The sequence below is a fragment of the Syzygium oleosum genome, unplaced genomic scaffold (genome assembly GCF_021117445.2).
Source record: "Syzygium oleosum isolate NSW1041296 unplaced genomic scaffold, Sole_v2.1 Sole_v2.23, whole genome shotgun sequence".
NCBI classification, from domain to species: Eukaryota; Viridiplantae; Streptophyta; class Magnoliopsida; order Myrtales; family Myrtaceae; genus Syzygium; species Syzygium oleosum.
Window position 1 is genome coordinate 5403410 of NW_026607507.1, and position 21507 is coordinate 5424916.

General features: G+C 42.4%; 1 pseudogene; it reads left to right on the forward strand.

Annotated features, from left to right (window-relative positions):
• Positions 1-4481: 4481 nt before the first annotated feature.
• LOC115669088 ((+)-alpha-terpineol synthase-like) lies at positions 4482-20899 on the forward strand (annotated as a pseudogene).
• The last annotated feature ends 608 nt before the right edge of the window (positions 20900-21507 follow it).

Sequence of the window (21507 nt, forward strand, 5' to 3'; positions counted from 1 at the left end):
TGTTTTAAATTTGAGATTTCGCTAGAATCGCATTCGATCGAATTTTGCCGTTATTTAGAGCCCAAACTTTGGTGTCGAATTTCTCGGAGTTTCGGGATGAATTTAATTGGACGGTGTCGATATTATTGTGGTCAGCCTTGAGATTGCTCGAAATATGTGAAAAGTGGATTTTTGACCGGGTGCGAATTTGGACTAGTAGACCTCCCTCGTGGTAGTTTGATTTAATTAATTTGGCTTTTGTCCCTTATTATATTCTAGGATTAATTTGGACCTTTAGATCGTTTTCAGTTTTAAATATGGGCCATCGGATCGCAATTATTATTTGAATCTTTATTTATTTATTTCGCATCTCTCTCTCTCTTTCTCTCTCTCCGGTCACTTTACCCCCTTCGCACGTCTGTCCCCCCTTGTCAGACCCATCCACTCCTCTCTCTCTCTCTCTTCCTTTTCTTTCTTTCTTCTTCTTTTCGTTTCTTCCTCTCTTCTTCTTTTTCTCCGTGGGTCTTCTCTTCCGGTCGCGACTGCTCTGGCCTCCTGCTTGCTGCTCACAAGGACCAGCCGAGCCACCGTCCGCCGTTCGCCTCGTGCCGCCATCGCCCGACTGAGCCGCGCCGCCGCTCGTCGCCCGCGACCACCGCTCATTGGCCTTGCTCGCCTGTCGCCGGTCCTGCCCGCGTTGCACACGAGCAGCAGCTTACCGCTGCATCCGCCACGGTCCGGCGTCGTCCAGCCGTCCGCCGGCTTGTCCTCCGTCGCCCGGCCACCCGAGACGCCGCCGTGCCGCCTCCGGCCACCGCGCGACCTCCTCTTCCCCTGTTTCTTTCTTCCCCGGTGCTTTCCCCTGTTTGGGCTCCAGGCTTCGCCGCCGCCGCGTGCGGCCGCTCCGCCTCTGCCACCCAGTCTCTCCCCTCAGCCACCTCCGCCGACCTGCCGCTCCCCCTCGGCCGCCGCCACCTCCCCTTCCCCTGTTTTTCATCCTCCCCGACGCCTCCCCTGTTTTGGGCTCTCTCCAGCGCCGCCTCGGCCAGCCGCTGCGCGCCGCCGTTCCGGTCTCTGCCGCTGCTCCGTCCGCCACCACCCGGCCCCCGGCGACCTTGCCCAGCCACTTGCAGCCGCTGTGCTCGCCGGGACCAGTCCAACCGCCGTTGTCGTCGTCGTCGCCCGAGCGTCCCGAGCCTTGGCCGAGCTCGCCTAGCCGCTGCCCAGCCAGCCCGAGCGTGCCCAGGCCGTGGCTGGACTGCCCCGGGCCGTGGCCAAGTCGCCGGGCCGTGTGCCTAGCCGTGGCCGAGCCCCGCGCCCGTCGCACCCTCGCCATTACTGTTCATCCGGCCCGTTTTGAGCCCGTGCGGGTTTTTCCCGAGCCAAATTGAAGTAAGTGATCTCCTATTCCTTATTGAGGACTATGGGTATTTTTAGACTTGTTTAGGGTGTGCTTGGTACCGGGTTAGGAATTAAATTAGGAGTGGGCTAATTTGACTGATTGTGCTCAATTTGTGAATTATTGTGGCGGTAATTGTGTGGTTAATTTGGTGATTGACTGAGATAAATAGCATGACTAAATTGTCGTGGCGCTTGTGGGTGAATTGGATTAATTGAATGTGTTGACTTGAATGTCGGAATCGTGAGCTTGTGATTTGAAATTGGGATGAATGTGGGTGCATATTTGTGGCTATTGTGGTGAGTCAATGATTGGCTTATCGTGGCGGTTGTGAGTGGAATTGACAGCTGAATGTGACCGACTTGAAGGTCGGGTTGGTGGAATATTGTGGTGAGCATGCCTTGAGTTTGATTAGTACGGCTTGTGAGAATTTTGAATTGTGTTGTGGTGCATGTGCATGAGACAAGCCCGGATTGATCGGAGGGCTACGGACTTGGGACGTGTTGACGGCGGTCCGTGTGAAGGCATGAATGGCCGGTGTACCAAATGGATGCGGGCTTGAGACGTGTTGACGGTGGCCCGTTAAAGGTGTGTTGGACCGGGACGTGTTTACGTCGGTCATTAGAATTGAGCCCGAATTGATCGGAGGGCTACGGACTTGGGACGTGTTGACGGCGGTCCGTGTGAAAGCATGAATGGCCGGTGTGCCAGATGGGCCTGAGGCGCAGTGGCGCGGGCAGTGAGAATGGACCTGAGGGGCAGTGGCGCGGGTCGTGAGAAAGATGTTCGGCCACGCATGCGATTTGAGTGTGATTGAAATGTCTGGTTGAGTGTGATTGAATTGGCTGGTTGAATGTGTGGTCGAATTAGTAAGATGAATTGCGTGCAAGTGTGGTTGGCGTTTGAGCAATTGCGATGTGCTATTTAGTTACTATTACTGTATTACCATGTTATGACTAACGTGCAGTGTTAGCATGGGTTCGATGGTGAGGTAAGTATAAGGATGCGATTTTATTTTATATGTTATGGGGTAGATTGCATGTACGACTTGTCTGGGTACGCATTGGCCTATGTGGGGTATAGGGGGTTGCTTATTGAGACTCGTTCTCACGGTTATTATATAACCATTTTCAAATCTGCGACAGTGATTGACTGGAGACGCCACCAAGGTATCTCGGGAGTGGAGAACGGGTCAAGTTGCCCCATATTTTTGTGTGCCCCTCTTTTGTATAGTGAAGTAGGATATCCAAACCACTACTCCGTTTTGATGTTGTGTATTTGGAATTATTGTTTTGTGCTATCCCTTCGTCATATTTTATTGTCCGGGTTGTTTTATTTTGCTTCCGCTTGCGTAGTTCGTTTGGGTCGGCGACGCGTCCTGGGACGTCGCGTTCAATGATCGACCATCGAGGGGTGATCGCGCGCTCGTAGGGTGCGGGGCGTGACATCTAGCGAGGCTCGGCCTCGCCCAACGCCTGCGAGGGCTCAGTCCCGTCGGCCTCGTCCTCGCCGGCCGCGACGAGGCTCGACCTCGCCACTAGTCGACGGGACCAAGCCTCGCCAGCCACGGCGAGGACGAACCTTGCCAAGGGCGGGCGAGGCTCCACCTCGCTGGCGTTGGGCGAGGTCGACCTCGCCCGCCCCCGGCGAGGTTCATCCTCACCGTGGCTAGCGAGGGCTCGGCCCTGCCGGCCTCGTCCTCGCGAGCTCGCCCTCGCAAGTAGCCGGCGAGTTCGAGCCTCGTTGGCCACGATAAGGACGAACCTCGCCCGCCCCCGGCAAGGTTCGTCCTCGCCGTGGCTGGCGAGGGCGAGCCCCCGCCGGCCTCGTCCTCGCCACGGCTGGCGGGGGCTCGCCCTCGCCAGTTGCCGGTGAGTTCGAGCCTCGCCAGCCACGGCGAGGACGAACCTCGCCAGGGGCGGGCGAGGCCGACCTCGCCCAACACCGGCGAGGTCGAGCCTCGCCGGCCCCCGCCTCTGGCCGGTCGCTGGACCGGCGACCGGCCAGAGGTTGAAGGTGAAGGGAAAAAAAAAAAGAAAAGGAAAGGAAAAAGAAAAGAAAAGAAAAAATAAAAAAATAAAAAAAATTCGAAAAAATAAATATTAAAATAATTATTAACGGTAATATTGGACGGAAAAGTTAACGGTGGTAGATTTGGGATAAAAGTAAAAGTTTGGGGTTTTTTATGAGACAAAAAAAAGTTTAGGATATAATTGGGACAAAGGCTAAAGTTTGGGGTTTTTTTGGATATTAGGCCGTTTTAGTTTTAAAACTTTTGACGATTTTTTAATGTAGTCTATTTTGGCCAAAAATAAATAACGTGGCCATCCAATCAGCGCTGGCCGTCCTACATGGTACGACCAACGCTAACGTGGACGATTTTTTTGCAATTTTTTAAATTTTGGTATTTTTCATAATTTTTTTTGTTTCTTTTATTTTCTTTTCCACTGTTCATCTTCCTAAAAGGGCCAGCAGAGGCCAATAGGGCCTCGACGATGTCCTACGCAACATTAAAAAAAATTATAAAAAGATAAGAAAACCTAAAAAAAATTACAAATGTAGGACAATGACAGCCACGTCAGCGACTTCCAACCTATATTAGCCAGGAGTACTAAAATAGAAAATCGTAAAAAATCCTAACATAAAATTAGCCAAATTTTGACAAAAAAATTAGCCAAATTGACAATTTTAATACTGAAATAGCGCCATACAATAGGTTTATAATTTTTTAAATAAATTTTTCCTGTTTTGTATTAAGAAAATAGTAAAAAGTTCAAGTCTTTTCATGATATTTGGCCTTCAAACTATTTCTAATTTGTCTACTACTTTGCTAATTTCCTTTTATTAGGAGACAACCGGTTTTATTGTCTCAATTTAGATAAACATTCTAGTCGAAAGATGTATAGAGTTTTGTAATTGCGATGATATTTGAATGCATGCGTGGGATCATTAGAGATTTTTTGAGTAATTCCAAAGCACAAGATACTTGTTTCTGCAAATCAATAATCGCATGTCGAAGGCTATAAACTTTTTCCACGACCGGTGCTCAACAACAACGCCTATATAAAGGGTGGTTAGCCCACTAAAAGATTGCAGGAAATTTCGCAATGGCTCTTCCTGCTTTGTTCACAAGCTTCGTCCCCTCCTCGATCAGCCATAGCCAACCCTCTCTCTCATTCTTCAGACACCCTCGCTGCTCCTCCTTCTCCTCCGCCGGCGCTAAATCTGCGACATGTGCCTTGACGATTGAAAATCAAGAGACTGTGAGACGTTCGGCGAATTGGAAACCTAATGTGTGGGACTATGGGTTTCTACAGTCACTCACCGTAGATTACACGGTAATGATTGCTTTTTGGTTCAGCATAATACCCAGCCTGGCTGGGTTCTATGGAAAACGTTTCACATTTGATCCTGAATTTGTATTCCTTTTCCAATTTTGTCCTTAAACTAGTGGAAATTTCCCATCAAATTTCATGGTCTATGGTTCTGGCAAATTGAAGCTCATGCGCGTGCCAATGCTAGCTGAAAGTATGATGTGGAAAACTCGGTACAAGTTTCGAGTTCAAGGACCATGTTGAGAACAAAAACAACATAAGTTGTGGATCGTAGATAGAGTCCACAACACCCAAAAGGAAATAGAAACAAAAGAAAACTGTATTTTGAATTAGATATAAGGATGTATGCTTCTCGTGTACTTTTGCATATGCTTTATATACGACATTGGAGCTATGTAATAAGAATTTACACATTCATCCACTGCCACTCTATTATATATACGACCAACCCCAACAATATTCTGTAAGAGATATCAATAAACCTGGTCAAAATGGCATATTCTCAGCATATAGGCACGAGCACAACAATTCCTTCTCAAATGTGTTTGCAAATAAAATGAGAATCAATCTGTTTCAATACGAGAGGCAATATTCAACTCTACGTGTGCATCAACTTTGATTAAGATCTCAATTTTCTGAATTTTTCACATGCCTAGGAGGATAAATATACCGAGCAAGTCCAAAGGTTGATGGAAGAAGTCAGGGGTCTATTCGATTGGGAGACGAACCAGGTGGCCAAGCTCGAGTTCATTGACGCAGTTCAATGACTAGGACTAGGATACCATTTCCAGACGGAGATAAAAAACGCTCTTAGTTCCATCTATAACAACGCTGGAGATGCTCAGCTTTCGCACAATCCCTATGCCGCTTCCCTTCGATTCCGGCTACTCAGACAACATGGATACTATAGAGGAAAACTCCTATTAATTTTGAAGTTGACAAAACCTTCCACATAATTATAAGTCTGATACTTATTCTAAACTAAAATATTCCAGGTATTTATGTTCTGGAAACTCAGAAGGAAATTATTCCGACTTTACAAACTGTCAAGTATGTTTTTGAAGACCCACATAATCTAGGTTCTGAGATTCAGACGCAGAAGTTATTCAGATGCAGATGCAGAAGCAGAAGTTATTCAGATACAGACGCGGATGCAGAATTTCTTCAGACGCAGAATCCAGAACGAAACACAACAGCTAGTGATCTGGCATGGATTTCACAGAAGGAATGTTCTGATTGTCTCAATCTCAATCAAATTGATTGACAATCAAACATCACGACAAGAATGCATTACAACGGACAAAACTCTACTTATGGAAACCAAGATTCTAATTGTATGGGCGACCAGAATCAGCGGGATTCAGAATATGTCATCCAACGGCTACTCAATCCTTATTATACAAATCTGTCCAAAGTGAAGATTGGAAGATGATCCTCTGAAAGCTGTCCAACGGCTAGTAGAGGAGTATTTAAGGAGATCAACGAGCAGCAGAAGGTACACAGAATCAAGAATCAACAAGTCCAAAGTCTGAGCATACTCCAATCATTTCTCTTGTCGTTCTGAGCAAAACATTAAGATCTTGAGGGACACTTTGTAAGAGTGATTGTGTGAGATAGAGAGTCCTATCATACACAAGAGTGTTGTGACATTCCGAATTTCGGCCCATTTTTGGGATTTATAAAACGTGTAATTCGTCAGTGTGCTTATAGTAAAATCTCGCCCGGGAACTGATCACTCTCGGTTATTGTTTTTAAAATTGAGATTTCGCTAGAATCGCACTCGATCGAATTTGGCCGTTATTTAGAGCCCGAACTTTGGTGTCGAATTTCTCGGAGTTTCGTGACGAATTTAATTGGACGGTGTCGATATTATTGTGGCGAGCCTCGATATTGCCCGGGATATGCGAAAAGTGAAATTTTGACCGGGTGCGAATTTGGACTAGTAGACCTCCCTCGTAGTGTGTTTAGTTATTATCTTTTGGCCTTTTTCCTAATTTATAATTAGGGTTTTTCGTGGGCCGTTGGATCGTTTTCGGATTTGAACGATGGTCGTCGGATCGCACTCAAGTGCGTTTGACTTTCTCTCTCTTCTCTTCTCTGTCTCCTCCCTCACGTCGCTGCTGCCCCACGCCGCTGACTTCCTCCTCTTTCCCCGCTGCCCTCCTCCACGTTGTTGACTCCTCATCTTACGCTGCTCCACCCATGCTTCTGCTTTGCTTCTGTTTCTGCTTCTGCCTTTGCTGCTGCTGCTGCTGACTTCTTCCATCAACTCCACCAGCCATCATCACTCCCCCATACTTCAGCTGACTCCCCCACGTTGCTGACCTCCCCATGCAGCTGCCATGATAGACTTCCCCGCTCGCTCTCGCTGCCGTGTTGCTTCGCTCCGCCCATGCCATTTCTCGGCTTGCTTCTCGCTTCTTACCGCTGCATCCACTGACTCCTCAAGCTGCCCATGCTGCCCCACGTTGTTTCTGTCACTACTATGCTGCTGCTAACTTCCCCCTACATTGTTTCTTTGCTGACCACCCCCACGCCTGCTGCTTCTACTTCATTTTCTGCTGCTACTTGCTTCTTCATTCTGCTTCCTCTGGTTTCTGCTGCTTCTCGCCCTCCATTCCAGCCCGACCAGCACCACCGTTCAGTCCCCATCTCCACCCGACTCTGCCATGAGCTGCCGCCTGTCCGCTGAGGCTGCTGCTGCTCTGGCGTCGCTGCTGCTGCTTTGCCGTGACTGAGCTGCTCCTTTCGCTCGGTTTTCTTGCTTAGGCTAAGTGTAAGTGGCTTCCTAACCCTTGACTAGGCTAAGGGGTGACTAATGGACATGTTAGGGATGGTTTAAGGGCTGTGGATAGTTGGTTTAGTGGCTGGTTGTGCTTGGTTTGCTTGGTGGTGCTTGTTGGTTAATTTCCGGTAAGGTTGCTGCTGCGTCGCTGGATTTTTCTATTTTTACTGTGACTTGTGTGGGCCGAATTTGAGGAAGTGTTCTTCATGAAAGTTGTTCATAACATCTTGAAGTTTGACATATATTAAATCTGGAATTTTTGGAGATCATTTAGTTCCATTCGTAAGTCCATTTTTGGACCGAATTCAGTCTGCCGGATTTACTGTTCATCCGACCATCTGGTCTCTCCGATTTTCTAAAAATTTTTCCAGACCTCTTTTCAACAAAATTCCTTCACAAAAATTGTTAATAACATTTTTTTCTATGACATATAAAAATTTGAAGGCTTTTCAAAATGATTTGGGTACTGGATGAGATGCATTTTGATGGTCAGGCGGCCTGACCGGACGGGTTGAATTTTGTCTGACTTCAAGTGACAAAAAGAGGTGCTTACAGTAGGAACTGAGTTTTGAGTTCTCACGGAAAATGTTTACCAAGATGTTTTATGCAACATATCCAAATTTCAGAATTTTTGGAGTTGATTTACTATTTATTTTAAAGGAAATTCGGTGACTATGTTAGTGCCCAGTTTGGCCACGATTCTGTGCATACTCGGTTTTTCTCTCTCTCGGGAACTGATCGGTGTTACCATGACATTTTGGTGGATTTAGTTGACATTGGGCTAATTTACAAAGATAAGAATTGGTAATGATTGTTGAGGTGTGTGCATGGTCACGACACGTTCCGTCTAGGCGGGAGTTCGGATGCCGTCTAGGCGGGGGTTCTAGACGTTGCCGATCGCGGTAGAGGCCGGATCGATGCTCCTTTGTGGAATGCCGTCTGGGCGGGGGTTCCGGACGTTTCTGTCGCCGAAGTAGTGGGACGATGCCTGGTTACGCCAGAAGACCGGCGGGAGTTCGGTGGCCCGAGGGGTCGTTAATAATCTGGACTTAATGAGTGCGATTTGCATTGGGGAATGCTTTGCTTGAGTTAATTGATGAGCACGTCTGGATTATTAACCATGTTATGCTTGATCATGCCATGAATTGCTTTGCGCGTGCTTGATGGGCAATTGGCCATGTTATGGCGATATTCTAACGTGCAGGGCTTGTGTATGCGCCAAGGCGAGGTAAGGACGCTTGTGATTGTTTATGGCACGTCGATTGTTTGAATCGCATGTTTAGAATTGTTCGGAAGTACGCTTTGGCCTAAGCGAGGCTTAGGTAGTTGCTTATTGAAAAGTGTTCTCATGGTTGTATAACCAAACCATTTCAGACCCGCGACCGTGATTGATCCGGAGACACTGCCAGGATACTACGGGGATTGAGGATAGGTCGAGTTACCCCATCTTTTGAGTACATCTTTTTGTAGAGGAGTTAAGCTTACCAACCACCAGATCCATGTTATTGTGCGTGGTTCGTAGATAGTGGCCTTGTAGAAGGCTTGCAAATGTATGTGTTATAATCGATGTTATGTTTATAAAAGTGTCTTGTTGATGTGTATTCTTTGTCTCTCTACTATCCCGTTGTTTATATGTTGTACGGAGAGTTCGAGGTTGCTTCCGCATGCGTTACTCGTTAGTGTTTCGATTGGGTCGGCGACAAGTCCTGGGCTGTCGCGTACATTACGACCACAAAGGGATGATCGCGCGCTCGTAGGGTTCGGGGCGTGACAAGTGTTAACACTCAGAAGTTGTAATTCCTCTTGATTACATAGTGAAATCCAGCCGGTAGGCTGTAAGCGTGGGAGAGTGGACATAGGCTTGCTATAATCCGAACCACTGTAAACTTGTGTGCAGATTCTCTATCCCTTATCTCTTACTTTACATTCTGCACATCAAGAGCACCGTCTATATAATCTGTCTTGAATCTGAATTTTATTCAGACTCTTCTGTGATTTATTTTGTTTCCGCATGAATTATTAAAAATTGGTTAAGATCACCTATTCACCCCCCTCTAGGTTATCCTTGCTAGCTACATCAATTGGTATCAGAGCAGGTTGCTCATTTATTGAAGTGTCTTACTTCTGAGCTAACGATCTACATGGCTAGCTATGGTGCTCCAGGGCTCATTGAAGGACAGAGCAACAACAGACCACCATATTTCGATGGCAAAGAATATAGTGTCTGGAAGAATAAGATGAAGGCATTCATAAAGTCAATCGATCACATGCAATGGGATGTCATCATCATAGGAGTCAATCCAAAATCTTCTGATTCAAAAGAAAAGGCAGATGCAAGCAAAGCAGCAGATCCTCCATTATCTCAAACTGAGATATCCAAAAGAGAAACCTTAGATTCCAAAGCAATTTATTCTCTCTATTGTGCTTTATCACCTATTGAATATAAAAAAATTGCTGCTTGTGAATCAGCTAAGGAAATCTGGGATACTCTCCTTGTCACTTATGAAGGAACAGATCGAGCCAAGGAAACTCAAATCAATCTTTTGCTTGGTCAATATGAATCCTTCAAAATGAAGCCTGGAGAATCAATTGCTGATTTGTATGACGGGTTTATCGATATAGTAAACGGTCTTGCTTATCAAGGACAACCGGCCAGATGCAATGAAAGTCAACAAACTTCTGAGAGGACTGACAAATCAGTGGGATAACATCAAAACATCTCTCCGAGAGACACAAAGGATCAAGCCTCTATCAGTGAATGAGTTAATTGGAACTCTTCAATCATATGAGACTGAGAAACGGAATGAGGAGAATGAATCCAGAGGTAATAAGTCAATTGCTTTAAAGACTAACATTGATTCTGATGCAGATTCTGAAGATGAAGATGTTGACGATGAAGAACTAGCTCTCTTTATAAAGAAGTATAAGAAAATGAAGATCAAAGGAAGAAACCTCAAAGGTAAGAAGCCTTTTGAGAAGAAGAAGTCTTTCGATGAAACAAAGAGATCAAATGATGTTATATGCTTTAACTGTAAGAAACGTGGACATATCAAGCCAAATTGTCCACTTCTGAAAAAGAAGACCGAGTTTGAGAAAGCAAAGAAGGCCTTAAAAGCAGAAACCTGGAGTGATACAGAGTGTGAAGACAGTGATGAAGATATCTCAAATTTCTGTCTAATGGCTAAGTCAGACTCAGACTCAGATTCTGATTCTGATCCCAAAGTGGAGATTGAGGTAAAACATTCTGACATGCCTATTGAAGTATCAAATTACATTGATGAATTATGCTTTGAATTCAAGACTGCTCTTAAATGCATCTCTTCTTTGAAAAAGGAAAATTCATCACTGAGGCAACAAGATGTTTCACAAAAAGAAAAATCGATTTCTGTCAAAAAGAATTTCATCAGGTCAAGGAAAGTCGAGACTTTCTTTCCAAAGAAAATGCGGTTTTGAAAAAGCAAGTTTCAGAAATTACTTCCAAGTTTTCAAAGGGTTCAGAAACCTTGAAGCATATCCTTTCTATCCAAATTCCTTACTACAACAAATCTGGTCTCGGATTTGTGAAGGAAAGTGATAGCTTGATTGATTTTCCAAAGGTCAAGGAGAGATTAAAACAAAGACCTCTTCGACAAGCTTATAAAAACCATTTCAAAAGGAATTTTGCAAAACCTGTTGGCCGAAGTGCACTCAGGTGCTCAAAATGTGGAGATCCACAACATTTTGAGAATGAATGTCCTAAGGTCTGGAGACCTGTTAGAAGAGATTTTGTTAAGACAGCTTATACTAATGCTCAAGGACCTAAACAAATTTGGGTACCAAAGAAAACTTGAGATGTTGTGATTTTTGCAGGTTACCACGAAGAGAAAAAGGAAGTGGTACCTAGACAGTGGATGCTCTAGACATATGACAGGAGATCCAAGTATATTCGTTGATCTACACAATCTGAATGGTGGAAAAGTTTCCTTTTGAGGAAATACCAAAGGAAAAATCGTTGGCAAAGGAACAGTTAAAATTGGAGGACTTACAATCAATGATGTCTCTTTGGTGAAAGGACTCAACTACAACTTGATAAGCATAAGCCAACTATGTGATACAGGTTTCAGAATCAACTTTCAAGAAGATACATGCTCAGGGACAAGCAAAGATTCTTCTCAAACATTTACAGGAAGAAAACATGGCAATATCTATCTTCTAGATGTCAATCCAAACTCCCCTCATTGCTTGATCTCAATCAAAGAGGATGAAGATCTATGGTATAGAAGATTGGGGCATATCAGTATGAAACAAATCTCAAAGATCTCAAACAAGAAACTGGTTCGAGGTCTACCAAATTTGAAATACAAGAAAACAGAGTTATGCAATGCCTGCACACTAGGAAAGCAAGTAAGGAGCTCTTTCAAGTCTATACATCATGTTTCCACTAATCGTGCTTTGCAGCTTCTTCATATAGATCTATTTGGACCAACCAGAACACAAAGTATTGGTGGTAAGAAATATTGTTTAGTTATTGTTGATGACTTCACAAGATTTACTTGGGTGTTCTTCCTTGCTCATAAAAATGAAGCATTTTCATATTTTTCAAATTTCGCAAAAAGAGTTCAGAATGAAAAGGGCTATTCCATTTTCAGCATTAAAACTGATTATGGGGGAGAATTTGAAAATCAAAGTTTTTCAGATTTTTGTGAGGAAAATGGCTTTCAACACAATTTTTCTACTCCTTATACACCAGAACAAAATGGTGTTGTGGAGAGGAAAAATCGTTCTTTGCAAGAAATGGCAAGAACTCTGTTGATTGAAAGCAAAATTCCTTTTCATTTCTGGGCCGATGCAGTTTTTACAACATGTTATATCATTAACAGAGCTTTTCTCAGACCCATTCTTGAGAAAACCCCCTATGAGCTTTACAAAAGTAGAAAGCCCAACATTTCATATTTTCGTGTGTTTGGTTGTAAATGCTTTATTCTGAAAAATCCAAATGACCGCACTGGTAGGTTTGATGAGAAAGCAGATGAAGGATTCTTCCTTGGATATTCTACTACAAGTAAAGCATACAGAGTCTTCAACAAAAAGTCTCAGACTGTGGAAGAATCCATGAATGTAAAGTTTGAAGAAAACATTCAAATTCACAGAGATGAATCTGAACTATCTCCCAACATTCAAGAGTTATCAGAAGATCATCAACAATTAGTATCAGAAGGAAAAGAAGGAAAAGAAGATACAATACAGACTCAACCAGAAAGTTCAGAGTCTGCAGATATTCACAAAGAAAGATTTGACAAAAACTGGAAACATAAATCCAGTCATCCGAAGAACCTTATCATTGGAGAAATAGAAGATGGTATCAAGACTAGATCCAAACACAAGGAGAACATCAGCAACTTGGCCTTGATATCAGAAATAGAACCAAAAGAAGTTGGTGAAGCATTATCAGATGAAAGCTGGATCGAAGCTATGCAGGAGGAACTTCAGCAGTTCAGAATCAATAAAGTTTGGGAGCTTGTGCCAAGACCCAAAAATCATCCAGTCATTGGAACAAAATGGGTATTCAGAAACAAACTGGATGACAAAAGGAAAGTTACCAGAAACAAAGCAAGACTGGTTGCAAAAGGCTATTCTCAAGAAGAAGGCATAGATTATGATGAAACATATGCACCAGTTGCAAGATTAGAAGCCATTCGGCTACTATTAGCTTATGCTTGTTTCCATAACTTTAAATTGTTTCAGATGGACGTGAAAAGTATATTTCTGAATGGATATATCAAAGAAGAAGTATATGTGGAACAACCGCCTAGTTTTGAAGAACCAAGGAAGACTGATTATGTCTACAGACTCAAAAAGGCTCTTTACGGTCTGAAACAAGCACCCAGAGCTTGGTACGAAATGTTAAGTAACTTCCTTCTGCAAAATGATTTCACCAAAGGTAAGGTTGACACAACTTTATTTGTTAAGAGAAAGGGTAAGGATTTCCTACTTGTTCAAATTTATGTTGATGATATAATCTTTGGATCCTCTAATGAATTGCTTTGCAAGGAATTCTCAAAGAATATGCAGAATGAATTCGAGATGAGTATGATGGGAGAATTAACATTCTTCCTTGGCCTTCAAGTGAAACAAACCAAAGATGGTACATTCTTTTGCCAAGAGAAGTATGCAAAGGAGATTATCAAGAAGTTTGGATTACAGAATTGCAAGAAGACAGACATCCCCATGTCTCATTCATCCAAACTGGACAAAGATGAAAATGGTAAAAAGGTTGATCAGAAGGTATATAGAAGCATGATAGGTTCATTATTGTATCTAACTGCATCTAGACCTGACATTCTATTTAGTGTTTACATGTGTGCAAGATTTCAATCAGACCCAAGGGAATCTCATTTTTCTGCAGTAAAGAGAATAATCAAATACATTGGAACATATCCAATGTTAGGCCTTTGGTATTCCAAAGATTCAAATTTTACTTTACTTGGATATTCGATCTTGATTTAGTTTGGATGTAAAGTGAACAGGGAAAAGTACTTCGGTACATGTCAACCGCTTGGGAATATGTTGGTATCCTGGTACTCAAAGAAGCAAAATACGGTTGCACTTTCTACGAAGCGAGAATATGTAGCATTGGGAAGTTCTGTGCAGTTATTTCGTGGATGAAGCAAGCAATTACTAGACTTTGCTATTGAAGAATCAAGTGTTGCAATCAAATATGACAACACAAGTGCAATCAATTTGACAAAGAACCCCATTCTTCATTCTCGAGCTAAGCATATTGAAATCGAGCATCACTTTATTCGAGATCATGTTCAAAAAGGTGATGTGAATATTCAATTCATTGATTCTAAGAATCAATTAGCTGATATATTTACAAAATCTCTTGATAAATCTTCATTTGAATTCATAAGAAACAAACTATGCATCACTTATCCATTTTCTTGAAGTGTTTGATAGACAGGAATTTTTCAGACTCAAGTATTCTCAGTCTGAACATTTTTCAAACTCACAAAGAAAGGTACGTTCCTTATTCAAATTTTGGCGGGTATATTTTTGGCATTTTTGGCAGGATATTTTTATAATCGTTACTTTTGGAAGCAAATCAGGTATGTATTCTAATTTATCTGATAAATTGTGCTTAATATATTGTTATGATATCATCATATTTGGTTAAGCTTCAAAGAGTATATTTTCTTCCTACTTGCTTGGGATATCTTTTTATTTTCTAAAAGTAACTTTTCCTTCCAAAACTTATCCACTTCCTTTATAAACCCGTCCTCTTCTTTTCAAAACCCTATCAGTACGATCTTTTACTCTCAAAACCCTTCCGATATTCAGAGACTCGCCTCTTCTTCTTCCAAAGATCGAAACTTTCCTCTCCAAAAGTGATCATAATGCCGTTCAAGATGGTGGCCCGTAGAAGATCTTCACGTATTCTCGACCAAGACTCAAAGTCTACAGCACCGGCGGAATATTTGGAGGACTCAGAATCCGACCATCATGAAGACCGTTCTGAAGCAACACCTCCTCAGTGATCGTCGCCACCAAAATCATCCGGTAAAACAAATTTTCGTTTTCGAAGCATCAAGCTTGTATGGAATGCTTATCAGCTGTTAAAGAGAAGCAATGCCTTTGAATCGGTTCTGCGTGACTGTCTTAAAGATAATAATTTACTCTCTGAAGAACATCTCGTTGAAACCTACTCTGAGTTTTGTTGTAGAACTGACAAAGTTCCAGCCAGCTCTATCCCAACAGAACCGTCTTCCAAAAAGGGCAAAGAAAAGGTTGGAGAAACTTCCACTCCTTCTGAAAAGAAATCTGTTCATATAAGCCCTAAGTCCACAAGTGCCTCGAAATTTGTTGTTCCTGATGATGATGCACCATTTTTTGAGACTTTTGAGATAAAGGTGGGAATAGCATTTGGTTTGCCTGGAACAGGAGGTTTGTTCAGAAGCACTGCGCATCACATGTGCTACAAGTTGTTACTTGCTAGAGGAGTAATGAACAATAGGACTGTGGATTTCGAATACCTGGAGAAGGTTGGCATTTCTGTAAAGCACCTGTTTGAGAAGTTAGGGATTTATGAATTTTGCCTTCAATCTGCCAATACTTATGCTGAATTAACTGCCTACTTCTATTCCAATCTTTCAATTCTGTCACCAAATTGGATTCAGTTTACTCTTGGTGACAAGAAGGTTGATTTAAAAGCGCATGAATTGGCAAGGATAATTGGAGCCACACACTCCAATTTTACTCCGTTGGCAGTGAATCTTGAAGAAACTTCACAGGTGGCTTCTGAAAATCCAAACTTTGCTCAAGGATCCAAGCGCCATCTCTCATATTCTGACTTATCCAGACGATCTGTGATCTTGCATAAGATCATAATCAACTGTTTGAAGCCCAAAGATACCTCAAAAACTGACCTTTCAAAATCAGAAGTCAAGCTCATTTGGGCTATCTTAAAAGGTCAATCCTTCTCTCTCCCTCACCTCATCATATTCCATATGTACAGGGCATTACAGAAGGATAAGGGTCATCTTCCATATGGTGCACTTATCACTAGAATATTCATGTTTTTAAGACTATCTATTCCTGATGAGTTACGCGAAACCATGCTACCTCTTATGTTTGTTGGAGAAAGAATGCTCTCCAAAATGAAGAAATTTGAAGATGTAAGGGACAGAGTAAGAGGAAAAGAGGCTCAACAATCGGCGGCTAAATCTGCTTGGAAAGAAATTGGAGAAAGACAAAGAGCAAAAGAAAAGAACCAGTTCAACCAGCAAGCAGTCTGATTCTCCTACCCCACTAAAAGTGTACCGCAAGAAACGTAGAATTCTTCTGCATGATGAAAATGATGAAGCAGAAGCCGAACACTTTAAAACAGGAGGCCCAGAACATGTTCCTGAACCAGCTTCCAAGGTTTCAGAATCAATTCATGAAGAACATGTTTCGAAGATCAAGCACTGTTCGGGGAGATTCCACCGGAATCGCCCACGTGGTACAATCGCCCGAGGAAGCTAATGTCCAAGGTCAGCCATCCGAAAATCAGAACATTCTTTCTATTCTACTCGAGATTAAAGACAAGCAAGCTACTTTAGAACAAAATATGCAGAATCTACAGAAAATTGTTGAGGAAAACAACAAGGCTCAACAACTTCAGGCAGCAGCAGATAAAGCAGCATTAGAGGAAGCCATTACTATGTGCTCATCCAACATGGATAAGGCCATAGGTCAATGCAGTTCGAAGATTGAGGAGGCTGTCTCAATATTGGACAATTTTCAACTGATTCGTACTCCTAAAAAATAGCCTGTTTTTCAACATTTCTCTCCAAATTCATTTTTTTATTGGTCTGTAATATATCTCACAATTATTGTTAGACTGGTTGATTACTTAATCTCAGTGACTTATTCTCTCTATTATTATCTTTTTGCTGATGACAAAAAGGGGGAGAAATTATGTGCAGATTTGCATGTTATTTACAAAGGGCAAAAGAACACTACAAGTGCCATAACTTGTGTACGGTGCTCACTTTGGTGCCATAAGTTTTTTTTGGATCACTTTAGTGCTAAAATTTTTGAAAAACGATCACTTAACTGCTAAAATTTTTGAAAAACGATCACTTAAGTGCCAACTCCGGTGCCGTACACAATTTTTCACCGGAAATCTGACGTGGCATTTTTTTTATTAATTTCTGAAGCTGACGTGGCTCGCCGGAGATTGGCACTTAAGTGATCGTTTTTAAAAAATGTTAGCACTTAAATGATCGTTTTAAAAAAATTTTAGCACTTAAGTGATCATTTTTAAAAAATTTTAGCACTGAAGTGATCCAAAAAAAACTTATGACACTTAAGTGATCGTTTTTCCTCCGACTTGGCACCAAAGTGATTCGAAAAAAAGTTATGGCACCAAAGTGATCTTCGTACACAAGTTATGGCACTTATAGTGTCCTTTTGCCATTTACAAAGGAAGAAAAAAAGACACAGATATCAACAGAGTTTGCTCTTTCAATCTGTGCTTCATGAGCTTAATATGTTTATTTAATTTCATATCAATTTCAAAATAATTCAATCTGCAGGAAAGTTTTGTCACCATCAAAAAGGGGGAGATTGTTGAGGAAAACTCCTATTAATTTTGAAGTTGACAAAACCTTCCACATAAGTATAAGTTTGATACTTATTCTGAACTAATTTATTCCAGGTATTTATGTTCTGGAAACTCAAAAGGAAATTATTCGAGACTTTACAAAACTGTCAAGTATGTTTTTGAAGACCCACATAATCTAGGTTACGAGATTCGGACGCGAAGTTATTCGGATGCGAGATGCGAAGCGGAAGTTATTCGGATGCGATGCGAAGCGAGGTTATTCGGGATGCGACCTTGCACGCAGAATTTCTTCGGACGTAGAATTCAGAACGAAACACAACAGCTAGTGATCTGGCATGGATTTCACAGAAGGAATGTTCTGATTATCTCAATCTCAATCAAATTGATTGACAATCAAACATCATGACAAGAATGCATTACAACGGACAAAGCTCTACTTATGGAAACCAAGATTCTGATTGTATGGGCGACCATAATCAGCGGGATTCAGAATCTGTCATCCAACGGCTACTCAATCCTTATTATACAAATCTGTCCAAAGTAAAGATTGGAAGATGATCCTCTGAAAGCTGTCCAACGGCTAGTAGATGAGTATTTAAGGAGATCAACGAGCAGCAGAAGGTACACAGAATCAAGAATCAACAAGTCCAAAGTCTGAGCATACTCCAATCATTTCTCTTGTCGTTCTGAGCAAAACATTAAGATCTTGAGGGACACTTTGTAAGAGTGATTGTGTGAGATAGAGAGTCCTATCATACACAAGAGTGTTAACACTCAGAAGTTGTAATTCCTCTTGATTACATAGTGAAATCTAGCCGGTAGGCTGTAAGCATGGGAGAGTGGACGTAGGCTTGCTATAAGCCGAACCACTATAAACTTGTGTGCAGATTCTCTATTCCTTATCTCTTACTTTACATTCTGCACATCAAGAGCACCGTCTATATAATCTGTCTTGAATCTGAATTTTATTCAGACTCTTCTGTGATTTATTTTGTTTCCGCATAAATTATTAAAAATTAGTTAAGATCACCTATTCACCCCCTCTAGGTGATCCTTGCTAGCTACATCAGATACAACGTACAGCAAGGTAGTCGCCACCTATTACCCTTTCGTGAATCATGTTGATGTATCAAAAGTTACCTTACCGTTCCTTTTGTTGGACGTATAGATGTGTTTCAAAGGTCTATGAACAAGATGGGCACGTTCAACGACTCGCTCAATAAGGATGTGAAGGGGCTTCTTGGTCTTTATGAAGCTTCTTTTCATGGATTGGAAGGTGAAACCATACTTGATGAAGCTAGGAACTTTGCTTCCAAGCATCTGAAGGATCTAAACCTCGACGAAGTTCCCGCTATATTAGCGAGCCACATGAGTCATGCATTAGATATGCCGATCCACTGGAGGCCAAACAGGTTGGAGGCTCGGTGGTTCATGGACATGTACGAGAAACAGGGTGATATGATCCCCTCTTTACTACAATTGGCTAAAATAGACTTCAATTTAGTGCAATCAGTCCACAAGAAGGAAGTTAGCAATATGGCAAGGTATGCGTAAGCACTCTACATATAGTTGATAGATGCATTTGACGTGAGGATACAAATTCATGCAAATACCAAACATATAGGAGCGCATTCGGATCGACTTAGTCATTGTATGGCAAATTTTTCAGGTGGTGGGTTGAACTTGGCGCGAACAAGATGACCTTCTTTAGAGACAGGCTAGTGGAACACTATTTTTGGTGCTGCGCACTGGTTTTCGAACCTCAATATTCAGCTTACAGGGAAATGACGACGAAGCTCCTTTGTATGGTGACACTTATTGATGACGTTTATGATGTATATGGGACGCTGGAAGAACTTGAACTCTTAACAGATTTCATTGTCAGGTTAGTGTAATATGATTACCATCATCATTTTCTTTTGTAACTATTATTGCCAAGAGAAATGGTAGGCGATTAATTAGTCTTTGAATGACGCGAGGGATAAAACAAATCCTGAAAATTATATGATATAAATTCTCCGATGTATTTTGAACATATCACTTTTTAAAGTAGCTTTTTTTTCCCTCTAATTAATTGATTGGTTTGGGCAAATAAAGTAATAGTAAGCACTTAACCTTCATTGTTATCACTAAAAACGTATCGAGTGATGATAAAATTTACAAAATGTTGAAATGGTGATATCTTATTTAGGTGGGACATCACAGACATCGATAAGCTTCCTCCAACAATAAGGGATAGTTTCATGGCCTTGTACAATACAACCAACGAAATTGGGTATTGGATGATGAGAGAGCTAGGGATCAACACCATTCCTTACATGCGAAAAGTGGTAATCTCGATTTGCTAAATCTTTCGCCTAATAATTTCTAGCCCGTGGAGGGCAACTCGCTTTTCTACTTCTAACTTTCGTAATGAAACTCACTTTTCGAATTTTAATCCTACAGTGGGCGGATGAATGCAAGGCCTACATAAAGGAGGTCAATTGGTACAACAAGGGGATTAAACCGACACTGAAGGAGTACATGGACAATGCGGTGGATTCAATCGGAGGGCTCATTATGCTGTTGGGCAGCTATTTCCTAACCACGGAAAAATTGACCGAAGAGGGACTTGATTACGTGTCGAAAATCCCGAGTGTCATGCATTGTTCTGCCAAGATCCTTCGACTCAACAATGATCTCAGTACCTCATCGGTAACTTACTTTTTCGTTTATCCTTCTTGTAATTAATCGCTTATGAAGAGAAAGTACATCATCGATGTGTTCAGAATGACGTGCTATTCTTGAGACTTATGTTTGTAAAACATCAATGTCGTCGATGCACAGTATGAATTGGCACGAGGAGACAACTTCAAGGTGCTCGAATGCTACATAAATGAAACCGGCGCTTCGGAAGAGGCCACGCGGGAACACATGTGGCATTTGGTGCACGAGACCTGGAGTACCCATTTTCTGGGTTCGCGCCTTTTCTCGGCGCTTGTTTGAACTTGGCACGAGCTTACCAGTATGGACACGGACACGGCCTTCCCGATAACGAAACCAAGGACCATCTTGTTACGGCTTTATTCGAACCCGTGCCCCTTGATTAGGGATGCATTACTACAAAGGTGTCGCTGTTGGAGAGAGCCTATAATCTTACGTGTTATTATTAGCTTTCGGGGTGGCTCCGGAAGCTGTAAGACATTGAAATTGTTGTAATTGAAGTCTATTGATGTTCGTTGTACGAGCTCCATAAAATTCGCCGGAGAAGCACGTGCTATTCCGTGCTTTGTGTTGTGGCTGATATACGTAATTGATAATAATATTTGTTGTGATTATCTTCATTATTATGCTAAATATGTCGAATATTTTATATTGGAGAAAAAATTGGAAAGAAAATGAATATATAGCGACAAAGAAAACCGATCAGCTTTGACCAACGACGAAACAATGCAATTTGAAACGGTGGGATCGAGTTTCAGTCAAAACGGTGCCGCAATATCCAGAACAGCGCGAGGCTATTTCGTACTCGTTGGACTACGACGGTTGAAGTTGCAGCTCGTCCACTAAACCATCAAAAAGGTTGAAATGTTGATAATTATGAACAATAGTGCTATATTTCTATATCGTCCTTTGGTTTAAGTTAATAATCGAAAAACACTTTGATATACACCTGAACCACGATGCTCATGCCCGAATCTCTAACACCCGAGCTCGGGTCCATTGAGGTCAAGCTCAAGTCCACGGCGCCACGGGCCCAAGACCTAACGCCCAAACCCGGATTCATGACCCCGGTGCTAGTGTCCGGGTCCCTAGCACCTAGGCCCTCATCCATGGAGGCCGCGCCCGGGCCGGTGTCCATCGAGGTCACACCCGGGCTCAAGTCCATCAAGGCTGGGCTTGGGTCCCCGACGCCCCATTCCCGTGTCCATTGAGTATGGGT